This window comes from Lucilia sericata, unplaced genomic scaffold (assembly GCF_015586225.1).
Source record: "Lucilia sericata isolate MDLA Ls3-8-SP2 unplaced genomic scaffold, ASM1558622v1 Contig000083F_arrow, whole genome shotgun sequence".
NCBI lineage: Eukaryota > Metazoa > Arthropoda > Insecta > Diptera > Calliphoridae > Lucilia > Lucilia sericata.
In genome coordinates, this window is record NW_023994116.1 from 597,947 (window position 1) to 619,706 (window position 21,760).

At 29.7% G+C, this 21,760-nt stretch overlaps 1 protein-coding gene across 7 annotated transcripts in view; it reads right to left on the reverse strand.

The window, feature by feature from the left end:
• The window catches only part of LOC119599609 (inositol-pentakisphosphate 2-kinase), a 98,673-nt gene that overhangs the window by 32,400 nt on the left and 44,513 nt on the right, over positions 1–21,760 (reverse strand). For 6 of the 7 annotated variants that reach the window (XM_037949452.1, XM_037949451.1, XM_037949448.1 and 3 more), the window contains one exon: positions 6,659–6,743. The exons of the other annotated variant lie outside the window; for it this stretch is intronic. The gene's annotated coding sequence lies outside the window, so the exon portion shown is untranslated. The remainder of the gene's footprint in view (positions 1–6,658; positions 6,744–21,760) is intronic. 7 annotated transcript variants of the gene reach the window in all.

Sequence of the window (21,760 nt, forward strand, 5' to 3'; positions counted from 1 at the left end):
GAAAAAATCACTGTTTTGATGGTGGGTATAAAAATATGTATTTCAATATGAATTTTTGCCCTTAATATGGTTCCAATTATATTCATTACATTTATTTTACTTACACTTATTTATATGAAGCGCTTTAATTATGCGAATTAAATTAAGAACAAACAAAAATACTTTTTTTTCTTGTAACACCGATAATGAACAAAAATTCTATCATAAATATTTCCGTTGATTTTTAATATTGATGACACTCCACTTCTTTCTTAAACGTTTTATGTTTTAAATTGTTATTCATTGATTACAAATTAGAATAGACCGAATTTTAGAAACTCTGATTTTCTGATGCATATTTGTACTACGTACATCTTGTCTAACTTAACACATAGATACATATGTATATGAAAGCACATACATATGCAGATAGTTATTGTTAAATATGCAAAAACCATAAGAAAATTCAAGTATTCTATCTATGAGCTGCATGCGAATCCTTAAAATACACAATCTATAACTGTACCAAAAGAAAAACTGGATTTTTATGCAAAATGATTTTGAATTCGCAATCCTGAATAACGAAACAAACAAAAACATAAAAAATGAAAAAATAAAACAAACTGCAGCAATATAGAAAGGAAGATGTATCTTTAATACGGGAACAACAACCAGAATGAATAACCAACAACCGCAATATCCATTTAAGGAAACACTAAAGAAAAATAGTTCAAATTTATACATCCTCATTTATTTCAAGTGTACAATCGCACATACGAATACAAGAAAAAAACTTTTGAAAAAAATGTGTCAAAATTTAATGTAATTGTCATCACAAAAGCCCTTAGAAAAAATGGTGACATAACAAGAGTAGGAAATAAACTAAAAAAATGTTAAGCATTCATTGAATAAAATAAATTATTATCATTTCGAAATGTGGAAATTTTTGTTTTAATTTTAAGAATTCTCATAAACACTTATTGTATGGCTCATATAGAAAAACATTATAAATTTCTTGAAAAAATATGTTTAATTTGTAACTAAATACTGAGTACTACAAAATATTCGACTTACTGAAGTCGTTAAAATAGTTTAATCTTCAACAAAAATGTCTTATATCAAATCAATTACGGGTGATTCGTTATATAAACGTCAAAAGTAAATCTTATTGTTTTACCTATTTTTGATTAATACAATTTCGATTTGACTCTGATAAGAATCGTATTGATCAAAACGAAATTGTATGTATAAGTTGATTTATTTTTAAAATTACAAAATTTCTTCTTTTTTTGTCATTCATTCAAATACATTTTGTATTTTTGTTCTTGTTCTACATCCAACTAACTGCTTGCGAACAAATGTTTTGAAATTCTCAAAATTCTTCAGTTCATTTTAAGTTTTAAGTATGATTTTCAACATTTGTTTCTTTTAATGACATTAGTACGAGTGAGTAAGCGAGTTCACACTTTGTTTGATAAAAGTAGAGAGTGCTAAAGGTGTTAATAAATGCAAATTTTATGGTTTAATGTTGATTGTTTTTTCCTGCAAACTAAAAGTTGTTGGAATTCAATTGACATCAAATTCAATTCAATGGATTTTTGCATTTCACACTCAGTTTGAAATATTCTTTCAACTGTTTGTTCGTTAGTTCTTGCTTTCAGGAGCATTCAAATTTTAAAACTCATAAATATGCGTCATGTTCTCATTTCCCTGTTTTTTTTCTCATGATTTCAATTGAATTCTTTTTGCTTAATTTATTTAAGCAACTAAATTGTTTGCTTTGAGGGGTTTATTCGTTCTTTTATTCATTTGCTTGTTTATTTCTGACATCGACTTCAAGTTGTAAAAGTTTTACATTTTGCCGGATGATCACAGAGAAAAGCAACAAAAAAGCTAAAATCAAAACTGAAATGTCCTCAGTTCAATTGATAACAATGTTTCAGTTGAAATTAATTTCAACTTTAATGACATTAGAAAATAATTCCTTAAAGGCAAGGGGAGTTTGTTAGATGAAATATTAAAAGGAAGTAAAAATGTTCATTCTTCTTGGAATTTCTATTCATCACAAAAATTAAATTTGCAGTTTTTATGGAACTACTTAATCGTTAAATTGAATGCTTAGAGATGAAATATTTAAATTAAATTATACAAAAAACTAAAATTATAACGAATCAATTTGGTTTACGACCAATATTTCGATTTGTTACGAAGTGATATATTTTTGATGAAAATTCAAATGATCAGAAATAAATGTTTTTATTCTTTTTCCCCAAAAATAGATTTTTGATGGAAAATTATAGTGATCAAAGTTAAAAGATTTTAAGATAGAATAAAAGGTAGAAAAAAGTACCACAATGAAATAAAGAATTTTAAAAACAAACTAAATAATTGTTTGTGTTTTTAAATGTAATTTTATTTTATATTATGTATGTATTTGCATCGTTGCAAAACGTAAACTGAATATATTCTTTAAATGTTGTTATTGTATCGTTGTTGTATAAATGAAATGTGCATGTGTGAATGGATTAACTAACTAAAATGATAAAATTTTAATTTGTTGAGGATTTTGTAAATCCATTTCCTTCCTTTTGCTAAAGTGTTACTTGTTTTAAAAATAAATTAAACGTGTCGTCATTGTTGCTAGAATTACATTGTTCTTTGAAACACATATCCACATGTCTGCATATGTATGTATGTACGATATGTAGTATATACATTGCTCAATATTCCTTGCAGTTCGGGCTGACTATTACGAACTAGTGATTCTACCTAACGCTAACAAATTTAGTTTCGTGACTAGTTATTTAACATGCATTTCGAATGCAATTAAACAATTGACTCTGCAATGTCTTTTTGTCCTTCTGTTCATTTATTTTATACTTTACAGGTGTACTAACTGGTTACTTGCAAGCAAAACTAAATTATTTTTTAAATTTGGTAGTACTGCCCGCAATAGTTCCTTCCAGAAGTATACAGGAAGATTCTGTGAACATTTCAAGAAAATCGATCCAGCCGTCTATGGACTTCAAACTCACCCATAACCATATTTTTTATAAATTGTACTGAGGTCAGGATTTTCATGAGAAAAATGTCCTCTAAAAAGGATACATTGATTCCTCTCAATATTTTTGGGTTATATTGTCATGTTTAAATACACACAAGTAAATAGATAACTAGGAAGTTGCAACTTGCAACGAATGTAACTATGTATACAATAACTTAAGATTAAGATACTAATTAAAGGACATAAGTGTAAGTACATAGTACATATGTATACATATATTTGTTCATATTAAGTACAAATTGTATATAAATACATATACATGGTACATATGAATATAAATGCATTTACTTAAACTTAAAACGCCTAAACTTCTACATTTTCTTCCATCATTGATTTGAGTATTCAAAATATGTATACTGATATACTGATATACATACATACATACTTACATACTTGCTACGAATTATATATGTAAGTCAATATATTTCTACTTTAAAAATACATATTAAAATTGCTTACGATTTTACTACACTTATTCTATTCTACTTTCGTTATTTTTTTACTTTTGCTCGCTAACAGTTTTACGAATGTGAATACACCACATACACGTCTACCAGAATGCAAATTACTAATACCTGCTGCTGATGGTTCCTACTGAACAGTGGTTTGGAAATGTTTTTAATGATTTCAATTAAGGTTATGGTAAGGCTGCAGAAGTCGAAAACATCAGGCCTTTGGACTAAATTTGCTCTTTAGGTCAATCGAATAAAATTGTTCATAAAGATTTATCAAATAGTTTTCGATTCCAATACCACTGTGTACTGGGTTGTAGCTAAAACTGAATATCATTCTTTCGTTTTATTTTTTTACTTCTAGTCGTAGAACTTCATCGTTTTCATTTCATACAAGTAAATGGCAAGTGAATGGTTGCTGAAGAAGTTATACATATTTTTTTATTTTATTATTGAATACAGAAGTTCTTGCAGTTTATGCGAATTTCTCTGAACTGCCTTCAAGCGCACTATTCTTTTTTTCATTTGAGTTAGTTTTTGCTGGTTTATTTCATTTTTTCTTTTTACCACTCTTTGTTGGCGATGTTGAATCTACTCGTATTATTGTATGGATGTGTGTGTAATACCTTGTAAATCCCTTAAGTAATGATGATGACATTCCTTTATGAATTCTTGGGTCCATTATTCGTGGTTATAAGCAAAATGTACTAAATGTAAGTACCGGGTACATGTACGTTTTATTATTATTATTGAATAAAATAGAAAACGAATAACACAAAAACAACAAAATCTGAAAGAAGGAAATATATTTCAAGTCTATTTTATTTCGATTTGCTCTTGACATGGATATTTGCATCAAAAGAACATTAGTTTCTTAGAAGAGTGAAAAATATGTATCACGATAGACAAAAAACAAAAAGAATTAGAAGAAATTACTTACTAAATAGTAAAAAGTAATAATAAAAGAAGTAGTCAACTGTGGAATTGAATGAGTTTTAAATGTGAATTTAATGAAGTTTTTAAGATTTTGTTATAATCTCCTTCGATTTAATTACTGCCTTCTACATTTAAATATATACATCTGAAACTATAATCATTATATAAGAGTAGACATTGTAAACGTAACCTCGAAACTCAACTACAATTTTGAGGTACGCTTTTGACAAAATTCGATTTCAATAACAGACTTTTCTTTTAAATTTGTATGTAGCTCCATCCATTCATAAAACAAGTACGAGACAATAGTCAAATGTATTCGTTCATATACCCAAATAACAAATAACACCAAATAACAATAATTAAAATATAATAATTAATCTAATTGTATTCAGAAAAGGTTCCCACTAGAGTGCTAATAGGTGTAGGGTATATAAATGTCAGATATTTTTCCGGTTGCATAGTGTTTAACATATTTAATAAAAAATGGTGAATAATACAAAAAATGTATTTGTAATAAAACTGCAATTGTAGCTTTTACACAGAAAATGAGCATAAAAAACAACTAAAATTCTTTGGCATTCAACATATGCAGAATCCTGTCTAACCAAAAAAGGAAAGTTTGAAAAATGTCTGCATTTATCAAAGCTTTTTGGGCTTTAACCAACAAAAACAGAACATAAAAGAAGGATTTATTTTATGCATGCTAGTCAAGGCCAGATATGAAAAGGGAATTTTAATTCCAAAAAAGGCCAGGAATTTACATTAAATTAAAGATTTACAAAGGATATCATTGCTACCAATACCTTGCATACTAAAACGGATAGATTAAAAGTTATTGGAAAATTCCAACATTTTTTATTTATACTTTCATACGACAACAGGTACAAGTTCATGTTTGTAGTCTTGAATGAATACCATCAAACCTATCAGCAGTAGGCGTATTTCGGGGCTAAAACAAAAACACACTTTAAGGATTTAATCAATTTTAAAAGATAACACAATCGTCTGGTTTTTCCTTGTCTTTAATACATCTACAGGTTGTCACTGAATATCAACAACAACAAATATTAATATACCTCAACCGCAAGTTGAATATAAAAATCATTCATCCATATATGCATTCAGCAAATATAGAAATGCATTGTAAGGAGTGTGAGGGTTTTTGTTTAACATTTAACACCTGAACCGGCATAACATGTGATGATTACAGCAACAAATAGTCAAACTCTAGCGAAACTATCTGAGTCGACTTGGCGAACTGTTTGAATGAGAGTAATACCCAACAAGGGATTTGGTTAAAAGTAGTAACTACCACACAACAACTGAGTACAGCCATGATGATGATAATGATGGTAGACTAACAGAGCAAAAGAAAAAACTTGCTGCAACACAATGTACTGTCCTTCCTACGTTTCGAATAAAGGTTACGCTTTAACGTGTGACACACGCGTGGCACGTGCATACCAATGACATTGATGCAGAAGCAGTTAATATATTCAATACATGATGGTGGTATCTATTCTTTAACTGTTGCTTATTTAATCCTTTTACTTAGCCATGCACATAGACACGTGTATATGATGCAATCGTAAATTGTTGAATGTATAGATATATCGTACATTTAGAGGGCAAATGAAAAGATATTTTGTCTTTCTACACCCGCATATTACGGAATTGCATTAATATGCAACTAATGCCACCAGTTGATTTACTTCAAAAGGTTCGGAATTAACTCTTAGACATGTTCTGCTACAATCTTCTTTTACATTTTCTCTTACACATTTTAAACTTTCCACTTTGTTTCATTCCCTTTTTTTAATTACAACTTTCTTTAGAGCGACTTCAGCACCTTTTTTCCTACGGCACTTCAGGGCTTTATTTTTCCCAACCATTTGCTGTTAATTAAGTCAAACTTTTAAACGTTACGCAAAGTAAACAAAATTAAAGAAGAATTGAAGTAGGGGAAAGAGGTTTTTTTTAGCAAAACAGAACATGGAAGAACATTAATAGCAAGCTTGAAAAAAAAACAAGAATTAATTCTAAAAAATATTCCCCTTTAAGGAAAATCTTTGAAAGGTAAAAAATAGAAAGAAAAAAAGTAATGCTACGATGTTTTAACGTATGCACAGTGGGACTGATAAATGGTCTTTAAGTAATTAAAGCTTCAATTCATTCATAATTAGGTTTTACATAAATAACAAAAAACAAAAAAAATCCTACATACCTCTATTCCAAAAATGGTAAATCTTTTTTTACTCGCTGATTTTGTACCTCAAATTGCGTTGATTGCTAGATTTATATATGGAAATCTGAAAAATAAATTTAAATATTTATTAAATAAAAAATAATTTATCGTTTCAATAAGATATAAAGCACAGAAATCTGTTAAAAATTGTAAAAGTTATTACAAATTCCTCAGATCGTTTAGATAACAAAACGGAAATGTTCAAAACAATTAACATATTTTGGGAAATATTCTTATAAACCTTTTAAATATATTCGTATTTACATAAATATAAGTTTTTTTTCTTAATTTGATAACGTAAACAGTATTTTTTGTTGTAGTCATATATAAGAAACCCTTCAGACGGCAATTTCAAAACGCCAATTTAAAACTTTTAAACATTTTGTTAGGCAAATTTTAATTTTTTTCAAACTTTTCTTTTGTGATTTATGAGTAATATATAAAATATTAAATAAGGTAAAGGTACTACCTTTAGCAATACCTGTGATTTGAACTCTGAGGATTTTGAAAATAGGCTTAATTCTTTACTGTTATATTTTTTTAGAATATAACATTTCCGATAATAGGAAACATATATCTGAAGTTTTAGTAAAATCGATTAAGGTTTTGGAGCAAAATATGTTTAAATTTGAAATTTTTATTTTATTTTACTTTTAACTGATTTTGTCCGTAAAACTTGTACTTTATATGATCAAATACCATGAAACACTTTATATGATCAAACACATAAAAATATCTTCACAGGATTTGATCGGTAGATTTATAACCAATTTAGCAATTAACTAGTGAAATAAAAGAAATTTCGGGCAAATTTTCTTATGAAAAACTAATATTCTAGTATATTTTATCTCCAGTGTTTGACACTGCTTGCCACTGTATGTAACTGACAGTATTTCATGCAAACAAAGAGCTTTAAAGGAAATAACAACTGATTGTCTATATAAATATTTTTATGCAAGTACCAAAAATACGAGATACATTCCATAAGGGAAACGTATAAAGGTTTATCACAAAAAAATAAAACAGAAATTACAAAAAAAACACACACACTTAGTGAGTATTATTGTGCTACTTACATAATTTAATAATTTACAATTATTTTAATTTTCCCGAAAATACGTCATTTATACAAATTTGAACTCATATTATCTTCGGTAATTATATAGTTGAAAATACATAGTTGATACGTCTAATCTTTTCGCTCATGTGTTTAATTACACTGTGTGTAATTATTTAAGTCTTGGATGAATAACCATATACATACACCACTATATGATAAAAGACCAAAAATAAGAAGACCCGTGTCTTCCAGTTTTGCCCAAAGTCATGCACTATTTTAGTTATAGGCCCCCAAAGATAAGTATATATATTAATATTGACGCATTATTTTGCATTGCTTTTCTAATTCATGAGTCACAGGTATATTGGTGGAGTCACAAGATCACCCTGTATGATGTTAATGAAGTATGTAAAGAAAATGGAAGACAGTCTGGAAGCAACGTGCCTGTGGACATCATAAGTTCCGAAACATAGTCAGATTCGGACGACGATTTGTGTCCACAACTTAAAAGAGTGCAATTTGCAAGTTCAGGTCCATCAACATTATAAACATAATACTAATACTTTTTTTATAATTTTTGTAATAGATAGCATTGTATCTCAATGTTGAAGTAAAGAAAAAACAAACTTTTCACTTTTGCGACTAATCTATCATTCCTAGGAAGTACATATGTTTTAGAAAGTTGTTTACTGAGATCTTAGGAACATTTTTGTAGTTGATTGTTTTCTTACATTTTGAACGGTTTGCTACTTATAGAACAATTACTTTTTGCGATTCTGATCATGAAGATTTTTTTGACTTCATATGTTCACAATTTTTGTTCTTTGTGAGCAGGCAACAACATTAGAGTTCAGCCAGAAAACGATTTTTGTTGAGAAATAAAAGTGATCACAGATTTTAAAGTATTTTGCCCCGAGGCCTCTAGTTTAGCCAGAAAATGGACTTTTATGTTTTCACTCAAAAATCGATTTTTGGTGAGAAATAAAAGTGATCACAGATTTTCAAGCTTTTTGCCCTGGGGCCTCCAGTTTAGCCAGAAAATGGACTTTTATGTTTTCACTCAAAAATTGATTTTTGGTGAGAAATAAAAGTGATCACAGATTTTAAAGCTTTTTGCCTCTAGTTTAGCCAGAAAATGGACTTTTATGTTTTCACTCTAAAATCGATTTTTGGTGCGAAATAAAAGTGATCACAGATTTTAAAGCTTTTTGTCCTGGGGCCTCTAGTTTAGCCAGAAAATGGACTTTTATGTTTTCACTCAAAAGTCAATTTTTGATGAGAAATAAAAGTGATCACAGATGTTAAAGCTTTTTGCCCTGGAGCCTCTAGTTTAGCAAGAAAATGGATTTTTATGTTTCACTCAAAAATCGATTTTTGGTGAGAAATAAAAGTGATCACAGATTTTCAAGCTTTCCCCCCTGGGTCCTCTAGTTTAGCCAGAAAATGGACTTTTATGTTTTCACTCAAAAATTGATTTTTGGTGAGAAATAAAAGTGATCACAGATTTTCAATCTTTTCGCCCTGGGGCCTCTAGTTTAGACAGAAAATGGACTGTTATGTTTTCACTCAAAAATTGATTTTTGGTGAGAAATAAAAGTGATCACATATTTTCAAGCTTTTCGCCCTGGGGCCTCTAGTTTAGCTTAGTTTAGCGATTTTTGGTAGGAAATAAAAGTGATCACAGATTTTAAAGCTTTTTGCCCTGGTGCCTCTAGTTTAGCCAGAAAATGGACTTTTATGTTTTCACTCAAAAATCGATTTTTGGTCGGAAATAAAAGTGATCACAGATTTTAATGCTTTTTGCCCTGGTTCCTCTAGTTTAGCCAGAAAATGGACTTTTATGTTTTCACTCAAAAATCGATTTTTGGTAGGAAATAAAAGTGATCAAAGATTTTAAAGCTTTTTGTCCTGGGACCTCTAGTTTAGCCAGAAAATGGACTTTTATGTTTCCACTCAAAAATCAATTTTTGGTCGAAAAAAAAAGTGATCACAGATTTCAATGCTTTTTGCCCTGGGGCCTCTAGTTTAGCCAGAAAATGGACTTTTATGTTTCCACTCAAAAATCAATTTTTGGTCGGAAAAGAAAGTGATCACAAATTTCAATGCTTTTTGCCCTGGGGCCTCTAGTTTAGCCAGAAAATGGACTTTTATGTTTCCACTCAAAAATAAATTTTTGGTCGGAAAAAAAAGTGATGACAGATTTCAATGCTTTTTGCCCTGGAGCCTCTAGTTTAGCCAGAAAATGGACTTTTATGTTTTCAGTCAAAAATCGATATTTTGGACTTTTATGTTTTCACTCTAAATCGATTTTTGGTGCGAAATAAAAGTGATCACAGATTTTAAAGCTTTTTGCCCTGGGGCCTCTAGTTTAGCCAGAAAATGGACTTTTATGTTTTCACTCAAAAGCCAATTTTTGATGAGAAATAAAAGTGATCACAGATTTTAAAGCTTTTTGCCCTGGAGCCTCTAGTTTAGCAAGAAAATGGATTTTTATGTTTTCACTCAAAAATCGATTTTTGGTGAGAAATAAAAGTGATCACAGATTTTCAAGCTTTTCCCCCTGGGGCCTCTAGTTTAGCCAGAAAATGGACTTTTATGTTTTCACTCAAAAATTGATTTTTGGTGAGAAATAAAAGTGATCACAGATTTTCAAGCTTTTCGCCCTGGGGCCTCTAGTTTAGCCAGAAAATGGACTTTTATGTTTTCACTCAAAAATTGATTTTTGGTGAGAAATAAAAGTGATCACATATTTTCAAGCTTTTCGCCCTAGGGCCTCTAGTTTAGCCTAGTTTAGCGATTTTTGGTAGGAAATAAAAGTGATCACAGATTTTAAAGCTTTTTGCCCTGGTGCCTCTAGTTTAGCTAGAAAATGGACTTTTATGTTTTCACTCATATTTGGTCGGAAATTTTTATTTTTTTTATTTTACTTTTATTTGGTCGGAAATAAAAGTGATCAAAGATTTTAAAGCTTTTTGTCCTGGGACCTCTAGTTTAGCCAGAAAATGGACTTTTATGTTTCCACTCAAAAATCAATTTTTGGTCGGAAAAAAAAGTGATCACAGATTTCAATGCTTTTTGCCCTGGGGCCTCTAGTTTAGCCAGAAAATGGACTTTTATGTTTTCAGTCAAAAATCGATTTTTCGTCGGAAATAAAAGTGATCACAGATTTCCATGCTTTTTGCCCTGGGGCCTCTAGTTTAGCCAGAAAATGGATTTTTATGTTTTCAGTCAAAAATCGATTTTTGGTCGGAAATAAAAGTGATCACAGATTTTAATGCTTTTTGCCCTGGGGGCTCTAGTTTAGCCAGAAAATGGATTGTTATGTTTTCACCCAAAACTCGATTTTTGGTGAGAAATAGAAGTGATCACAGGTTTTAATGCTTTTTGCCCTGGGGGCTCTAGTTTAGCCAGAAAATGGATTGTTATGTTTTCACCCAAAACTCGATTTTTGGTGAGAAATAGAAGTGATCACAGATTTTAAAGCTTTTTGCCTCTAGTTTAGCCAGAAAATGGACCTTTATGTTTTCGTTTAAAAATCGATTTTTGGTCGGAAATAAAATTTTTTCAGTCAAAAATTTGGTCGGAAATAAAAGGGATCACAAATTTCAATACTTTTTGTCCTGGGGCCTCTACTTTAGCCAGAAAATTGACCTTTATGTTTTCGTTTAAAAATCGATTTTTGGTGAGAAATAAAAGTGATCACAGATTTTAAAGCTTTTTGCCCTGGGGGCTCGAGTTTAGCCGAGTTTAGAAAATGGACTTTTATGTTTTCACTCAAAAATTGAGAAATAAAAGTGAGCACAGATTTCAATCCTTTTTGCCAGAAAATGGACTCAAAAATCGATTTTTGGTATTAAATAAATTCCGAGCGGTTTGCAAGATATTAGCCTGGGAAATTATCACTTTTTTCAAAAATAACACCGAGGCCCCACATCTTTGGGGGCCTATAACTAAAAAGTGCTTGACTTTGGGCAAAACTGAAAGTGTCCGTATATGGTTATTTTTTTTTGCACTGTTATTTGTCCTAAAAATGTTTGCGTAAAGTTACATTAAATGTAAAAATCATTTTACATATTTCAACTTCTATATTTTCATGTGATTCAAATTACAATATGCACTAATCAGCCTTTTTAACTGTCCCTCGTACTTTCTGCCTTCTTCACACTATACATCAAAGCTCTTAAGTCTTGAATCCCCTTTTGATCTAGACTAATGGCTGGAAGCTTTGTTTCAGCATTTTCTTCCATGTACATACATAACCATGACCTTAAAATCGTAGCAAGAAAAAGTGCACGAGTAGACAAGTAATTAAATTTTGGAATACAGTTGTAAGACTGGATCAAATAGGAATATCTTGAACTAATACACACCGCCGTTCGTTAAATTTCCTATGCATAAAGTGAAGCATATTTTAAGGAAGCACTTTGCAATTTCACACAAAATAAAAGAAAGTCGTGATATTATTTATTTATAAAATTTTTATGTGTTTGTTTTGTTGTTTTTTGTCAACACTTTAATATATTATTTTTTATATTTTTTCTTAAAAAACTCGTTCATTAATTTTAGATTTTACTTAGTTTGAAGCTACGTCTTCTTTTTTAATAATTTTATAAAATTAGGTATTTACTGTTTGCTGACTCTTCCCTGAGTTTTCGATGTTCTTTTCATTTGGTTGACAACAGAACTTACGTACATACCTACATACATATAGAAAATGTTATTAAATTTCTGTGGATATAATAAAATTCTATTGAGTTGTGAAGAATCATTTTGACTCGAAATACAAACAAACATTTTGTTACAACAACCAGTCACAGATACAAAACGGAAATACGTAAAATATGAAAATAGTCATTTCTTCTTTTAATGAAAATAAATATGAGAGTGAAGGAACTTTAGTTTTTTATGTACGTTTTGTGTGCATTTTATAGGCATAAACGAATTTCAATTACCATCTACACATTAAAATGAGAGTTTAAGAAGTTACAGCATATTTTCATAAACGATTTTAAACTTTGTATTGGTTTGTTTACCAAGCAGATATGCTTTATTACAAAAATCTTGTTGTAAAACATTGTTAAAGAAGTACGACTATTAGTAACAAAAAGGATATACAAAATTTAAATTTTTAATGAATAAATTCGATCAGATATTGTTATTGTTTTTAACGTCTATTAATATTTTCAAACAAATTACATTTTACAAAAGAAAAAAAGAAAAACTTAATAACAACCCTTTTTATCCCGCCTCATCGAAATGAGTGATAGAAATTCGATTTTTTTTTTTTTCATTTTATGGTTGTGAAATATAAATACATAAAACGTACACCTGTCTGACTAAAGTGATTCGAAAACTCATAAATATTTCATTACGTTTCATATGGAAGGAACAACTTAGTATACTTGTACGCCATCATTGATTGCAAAAGAAAAAAATGTATATAAACTTCTGATTTGATACCGGTAATAGAAAACTAATAAAATACATAGAAAAATACCTTACTCTTACATAAGTAATGAAAACATTTTTTCCTTTTTTCATTATGGAATATTTATGAAAATGGAAGAAAGTTTGTTTTTCTAAAGTTATAATAAATATATTTTCTAAATTATGGTGAACAGCTCGATGGGAGGGGGATGAGGAAAAGCGGGTACAAAGGAAACCATGTACCAGTAAGTTCAATGAATCTGTTTATATTGAGAACACAAAATTTAAAAAGAAAATTTCATTATTTTATCAAAAATCTATATTGCAAAGTAGAAGCAAAAAGTTAAATTATGTATATATACATACATATAATCAAGAACACAAACAGAGTTTGAGAGATAAGAGCGAGAGAAAAACAATATAATTAATAATTAAGGCGTTTTAATACTATACAGTAAATAACTTAAGAGCCAAAACAACTATAACTACAATATACAAAATACATCTTCAGATTTACAAAAGTCTCTGGAGATGTCTTAATGACATTGGAATTTTTGATTAAAATCTTCGTTTAATTAGATTTTATTGCAAACAAGCCAATGCCACTGGAACCATTGAAACTGATGACAACAGCGAATTATTATGACAACATGACAATAATGATGATGATACTGCTGATGGTCGCATTATAAATGTAAAAAAACAATAACAAAAATATAGGAAACAATTACCTGGAGTATTCAAGTCTACTAGTAATCAAATGGAATAAACAAGTTTCATGGTCATTTGCATTTTTAATTAATTTTTACCTTTTCTTTCAGAGAAAAACCAAACAAAAAACAATATTTAACGAATAAGTAAAACATTCAAGTACTACTCATTCTAAATGTCATTTAAATCCCCAAAAAGAATCAAAAACTTTGACAATTATTTGAATATTAGAAATAAAAACTTTAGGTTAAAAATACAAATTTTTTCTCCGTAAAACCACTACAACTAAGTATTTACACACAAAAAGAAAATAAATTGTAATCTTGATAAAATAGTTTTTTAGTGTGTATTTTATGTGTGCAAGTGGGATAGTCTGGTACTTGGCTAAAAAATACACATATTTTTTCGTATTTTTCTACATTTTACAAAATGATGAAACTTACAAAAAAGTCATTTACTTAAATTACAAAGTTTGCTCTTGCAACCACTCCTAGTGCTACTCCTACAGCCACTTCTTCAGCACACTTCTACTCTGACTACTTTTAACAGTTAAGTTTTCTTTCAACTTTTATTCTGAACGTTGTGGTGTCTTTTTTTCAAAAATATTATTTTACTTGTCGTATTTTTTCTAAATTATGAAACCATGAAAAAAATATGAAATTACTTTTCAATTTCCTTAAAACTAAAACTGAGAGTAAATAACCAACCAAAAGTTATCAAATTTTTTATTTTCTTGATGATGATGAACCAAAAATGAGAATATGAATTACAAGCTCAGATACATAAGCCCTCAAGTAAAAGCTAAATAAGACAACAACAGAAATAAAACTAAGAAATCAACAAACTTTAACGTTTTAACAATTTCCCCCGTTTTGCATAAAACGCAATAAAGTTGCAAGTGATTGCAAGTATCTATTTATAAATATTTACAGAAATAAAAGACAAATATTTTACATTTTTATGTAAACATTTGATCAACAAAATTAGTAAATGCCCGATTTTTTTTTCAAACATTCATCATTATAAAGACAGAAAATGTTAACGTTTATTTGTTAATAAATAAATCTTAAAAATACTAATATCGGTGCTAAATTGATGCAAGGCTAATCGGAGCTTATTAGCAAACTACTGAATATTACGTAGAAATGTAGCCTTGTTCCGTTATACTCTAATGTTTATACATTCACATTTGTAATAAACATTTGTTTAGCATATTTTAAATGAAATGCACTAAAAAATGTTCTACAACGATGTTGGCACATTTTAATTGGGCGTATAATACGTTTCAAAATACCATTAATGAACAAAATTAAACATACTTATGTACATATTATCCCAGCAAAAAAAGAACTTCCAGAAAAGCGAAAAGAAGTCGAATTTACTCCATGTACTGAAAAAGACATTTTAATACAGGGCTTATCGTAGAAGGTATGATCTTTTGATTCCAAATTTACTACTTCTGAATTCATTAAAAAAAAATAATTCATCGTCCTTTTATACAAATAAAATTACTTGTCACTTTCTTGGAAGTTATTAAAATCACTTCCACTGAAGCTAAAAAAATATAAACTTAGCATTTCATTTGAAGTGTTGTTGAATGTAATTCTTTTGGAAGCATAGTTTATTTTTTGCTGGGATACTAAGTATAAAGAAATGTTTATATATATTTTCACACACCTCCGACTTTAGTTTCATAATATGCATACAAATCCGTAGTTATATAAAATGCGTACATACAAAATTATGTACATACAGTGGCGAGCAAAAGTGTATTAATGTCGGTAAATTTTCTGATAAAATGTCTATAAAATTTTTTCTTGCTAAGATATTTTAACAAAATTTCATATGTTTATTCTATATTTATTAAATTACATTATTGTGTAAAAAAGTATAAAAAATTCAATCACAACTATGGTTATTGTGCACGATCGCAGCATAGGTCTATTCGAACAATTTTGCACATGGGGGTTATTGGCACATTACAAGGGTAAATTTTATTATGTATCGTTAATTTTCGTCGATTTTTTGATATCGACATGATTGATATTTAGAATAAATTTAAGTACCATTTCCAAACCATAGCTGGCAATTTTATATAAATATACTGTGTTACTTTATTTGTACTGAACATTTTGTGGAAATGGGGCACCGAATCGGAATTCTGACGGAAAGAAACAATAATGCAGACAAATAGCTTGTTTCTTGTATATACAAGATGGCGCAAAAGTAATCCTTCTATCAGAAAATGCTATAAATTTTGCAATTGGCCCCTAATGTCAGTTCTCCTTCTATGGCACTAAACGCGTGTAATCCAAGAAGAGCCATTACACCCGCTCAAAGTCACTGTATGGTGTGCTGCTTTCGCTGGAGGAGTCATCGGACCTTTTTTCTTCGAAGACGTCGCGGGCCAAACGGTTATTGTGAAGGGTGAGCGCTATAGAGCAATGATCATCGATTTCTTTTTGCCGCAACTTGATAAATTGGCATTGGAAAACATGTGGATCCAACAGGACGGTGCAACGGCACACACTGCACGTGCCACAATCGATATACTGAAGGATGCATTTCCCGAGCGCCTACTTTCCCGTTTTGGTGATTTGAACTGGCCAGCAAGATCGCCTGATTTGACCGCTCCAGGCGGTCTCCGTTCCCTACTAGCTATTGAAAATCTTGATCTGAGTACAATATCTTCAAAACAAATTATCTCCTATGCCTCTAGCGAGGCAGTTTGTGAGCTGGGCCAAACATATTATTTCTGTGAGTCAGTCTAATGTAAATACATACATCTTTAACAGTGAATGAGTTTATGGCCTTTAGTAGAAGTAGCAACCAACACTCAACCTCATGTTCTTACATTACCCTTGAGGTTAAAAATCTGAAAGATTTCTACAAGAACAAGAGGTGTGTAAAAAATGAATTTAGTAAATATAGTATATGCAAACAAATTAAATGTTGAAAATCTTAAATCATAAATCAATATTGCTTGAATTTACGTTGCATCATACACTAGTAAACCCAATATATGTTATGTATTTATACCCTTCACCTTCGATAGAAGTGTATGTATGTATGTTTGTGTGTCTGCTAAAAATCAATTTTCTAAAGTCCCCAGATATCTTCGGGATCCAAATCTTCAATAATTTTGTCAGACATGCTTTCCTATTTAAAATCAGCAAAATCCGTTTATAAATAACGAAGTTATGAACAAAAATCCGGGACAACATCTGAAAATTTCATCAAAAAAAGAGAATTTTTTGCATGATTTAATAAAAAAACAACATCAACATTGCTTATTCAAAAAATAAAAACGTATGGATGTGTGTTGGTTTTATTGTTTTGTGTATTTTGTTTCGTTTGGCGTAAGTTGTTGTTGTTTTATTGTTTAGTTTTGTTGTTGCTAAAGTAATGATGGAGTCGGGAAAAATAAAATAAATATACATTTTATAAAATTAAACTTTTTAAACACACTATGGTGAAGAACTCTTACTTGTTTTTGTTTAGATTATTAACTTACGTGGGTCAAATGACTAAGTAAATTATGTGAATAGTGAATAGATAAACTGCATTAGATTAGAATCTAATGTGTGAATAATTAACGAGGGCCGATTGCAGCAAAAATTGAAAAAAATCGTTTAATCACTACCTAGCAATTTGTATGCCTTTTAGTTAATTTTCCTAGTCCACATACTATGATACCGTGGAATACCTTCAAAAAGGCCTTTTCTAGTCTAAGTGTCCTCGTGTTCTTTAGGAAGGCGTTATATTACAGTTTTTGTTTCACAAATATGTATATTTTAATCGCTTGGATTTGTAATGATTAACTACGATCTTTTGTTTGAATTTCTCTATGAATATATAAGAAGCAAACTGACTTTTCTGTTGCATAGAATGCTTTTTCGACATAATAAAATGGACTCTTTTCATTTATTTATTTGATTTCTTATTGTTTATCATCCTTAAAAATTAAAATATGTGTGTATGTATATATTTTGAAGTCCACACACAAATGTTTTTACTGACGATCCTAAACCCCAAAAAAAGATTAAAATTTGCTACTCCAAGTTTAGTGACTAAAATCAAACATAAATAGAACAAAAAGAACAACATTTTTCATTCAAAATTATACTTCAATGTTTAAATTATACTTCAATGTTCATCACACTCACATGCATTGCCTTAATACTGACTATACTTGTGTATGTATAATATACCTTTATACATATGTACATGCATGTGTCGGTGTATATTTGTAATAAGCTTATATACAAATTTATTAAATATGTATGATCTTTGTTTTTAACAAATTTTGTAAAACACTTCCCCCACGTTCCACTCAATCCATTTACATTAGTTGAGTTGTATGAATATACATAAATACACTGCGAATCACTTAAATAAGGAATTACATTTTATAAACTGTAAAAGAAAATATCTTTCTAGAAAACTATATATTGGGGGATTACAAAATTACGGACATTTAAAGGCCATATTTTTACTATTAATTAAGTGAAAATAGTGAGCGGATTTCATTCAATCTTCTTAAGGTATTGTTTTTTCTCTTTACCTATAATAAAATTACGATTTTTTATGCATCACTCGAATAAGAAATTATTATAATTTAAATAAACTAGGCGGAATCTGAGAATTCATATTGATTAATGTGATTGATAATGTCATAAATACTATACAGTATTATTTTAAATTTCCAAAAAATACGACACGAGAAAACTCTTAAAACTTCCAACAAAATAACTAGTTTACAAGATATATTCGTTCAAAGTTAATAAAATTAAATTCCTTATTTAAATGATTCGCAGTGTACATTTCATTTACCTTTTAGATTTTATTTTCCACTCATGCAAATAATCTGTAAAAGGACAAAAGCCTTGTAGAACTTTCGACCAACTTGTTAAGGATTCCAAGTCAACAATGTAGGGATGTAGTATGTGTGCAAAAATACTTAAATTGTAATTAACATTGTGTGTCCGGATATTATAGAAATGAAGTTTTAGTTTATTTTAGACATACATATGTACATACATATACATTTAAGGATCCTAATCATTTGTATTGTAAATTAATTCACATTTATAAAGCACTTCTATTTAAAATATATGGTTAAATTAAAAGTGATATTACGGAATTGTTAAGCATTTGTGAAATTTAAATAAATATTTTACAACATTTTCCACTTAAACAAGGTTGGCTTAAAAATAAATAAAAATATATTTCCTTAAAAGCAGTAAAGGAAAAATGGACACCAAAATCTTAAAAAAAAAAAACATTTATAATTTGCAGATTTAAAGCACATGCTAAACAATGGCAACCATAAAACAAGTACGAAGTCTATATTCGCCTTTGACGAAGCTTATATACCCTTCACCATAGTGTGTTTAAAAGATTTTTTTTTATAAAATTTCCATTTATTTCATTTTTCCCGACTCTACCTTTACTTTAGCAATAACAAAACAAAAAAACAACAACAACACCAAACGAAACAAAATACGCAAAGCAATAAAACCAACACACCACCAAACATACGTTTTTTTCCAATGTTGTTGCTTTTTTGTCAAAGCATGCAAACAATTTTCTTTTTTTGCTGATTTTAAATAGGAAACTTGATAAGCACGTCTGACAGAATTATTGAAGATTTGGATCCCAAAGATACAGACAGGCAGATAGGCAAACAGACAGACGATGGACAGATGGGCATGGCTTAATCGACTCCGCTATCTATACGGATCCAGAATACTTTATAGGGTCGGAAAATTATATTGTGGAAATTACAAACGGAATGACAAACTTACACAAACAAACACATTTTCACGATGGTAAAGGGTGTAACAAGTACCACTCTTACAACCAACAAAAATACGTAAAATGAAGCCGGAAGCGGAAGTGTCTAAAAATAGTTGTATGTTGAATGCAACAACGTGGTAAATGTGGATGTAGCACCCCAAGTGTTCAAAAATTGTTGCATATTTCCTACCAACAACAATACAAATAAAAACAAAAGCAAAATGAAAACGAAAAGAACGAAAAAGTATTTTGCAGTAAATGAAAATAATGATTTATATTTACAAAATACATATTGGCCAAATTCTCTCGGTCCATTGTGTTGTAAAGATAAAGAAAGATATTACTTTTTCCTTTTTTGTTCGTGAAACACACACATTTTTGGTGTGCAACCATTTTGGCACACAACAAGCGAAGTCGCCCACTGTATAAGCTTTTCCTGCTTTAAACTATCTGTGGAACTATTTGTAGGGCATTTAAATTAATATGTATATGTATGTAGACGTACTTAATCTTTCTCAAGTGTGTCTGATAATTTATGCTGTGAAAACGCAAACAGGTGGTCAGTTGTGTTGTTTTGTTTTGGTTGCAAGATTTCCATCAAACCGGCTAATTCTTCCTTTTGGCTTTTATTTTTAGCACAAACAATAGCCACACATAATATATGTATGTAGATGGTTTCTTTCTTACACAAAATAACAGCATCAAAATTCTGTTATTAAATTTTGAAATATACATATATATTTTTTTAGCAGCACAGGCAAGGAACAAAAACCAACTTTTAAGGAAATATTACCTGTCACAACTATATTTATAACAATAAACGTACAAAGTCATAAACAGACCATACGAAAGCAATATACAAAAGTACACTCATAGAAATTAATATGGATGTTCCCCACCAAAAAAGCTCATTACAAAGTAAAGCTAAAATAAACAATTTATACATTGCTGATGTTATTGGTTACATGCTTCGCTTACATGTAAGGATTTCAAAAGTGAATGTAATTGGAAAAGAAGTACCTCAGATTTGTAAGTGTCCACGGAAATCGTATACCTATCCCAGCAAAAACTTTTCCAGGAATGGTGTTAAAATGATAATTATATTTTAGTTATTATTTTATCACACTGATGTCATTGGAGAGAAGTATATATCACAATCGCTTACAAGTAATTAAAAAAATAGTAAACAAAATTAAATGTGGGCGTGGCACCTCCCATATAAAGAAAATATTAAATTGGTATACATATCTGAGAAAATATAACAGCTAGAGTCCTCATTTTTCGGAGACACTTTAGTATCACCATGAATGTTTAGGACAAAAAATGGGCGGAGTGGAAATAGGTGGGGGCACCTCCCATATGAATTAAATACTAAAATTCATTTATCTGGGAAACAATTGATAAAATCTTAAAATTTTGCACAAGGACTTTTGCATCCATGGGAATATTGAGGTGAAAAAATAATCGGACTTTCATAACGGGGTCCTGGCACCTCCAATACGTATTGAATACAAACATTCGTATATCTGAGAAACTATTAGAGCTAAGACTAGATTTTAGGGGCGTGATAAAAAAATTGCTTTATATATGAAACTATTAGAGCTAGAATCTTTAAATTTTGTACGATGAATTTTAACTTTCATTTGAACACATTGGTGAAAAATGGGCTGACTTTTATTAAAAAGGCCTGTCACATCCATATGACTTAAGTACAAGAATTCGTATATCTGGGAAACTATTAGAGCTAGAATTTAAATTCTGCACGAAGAACTCTGACACTCATATGAACATTTGGGTAATAATTTGGCGGACTTTCAATAGGGGTTTGGCACCTCCCATATGAATTAAATATAAAAATTCGTATGTCTGGGAAACTGTTAGACAGTTAGAGTTAGAAAGAGTATCAAAGCACACTGGGTATAGCATACACAGAGTAAGTTGATATTGAATGTTATTACTAAGTGAATACAATTTACAAAAATCATCATTTTAGTCAGAAAACATAAAAAGGTTAGAAAACGTGAGCAAAAAGCTATTATTAATATTTCTATTATTTCTAAAAATGTATACGTCAAAATGCACAT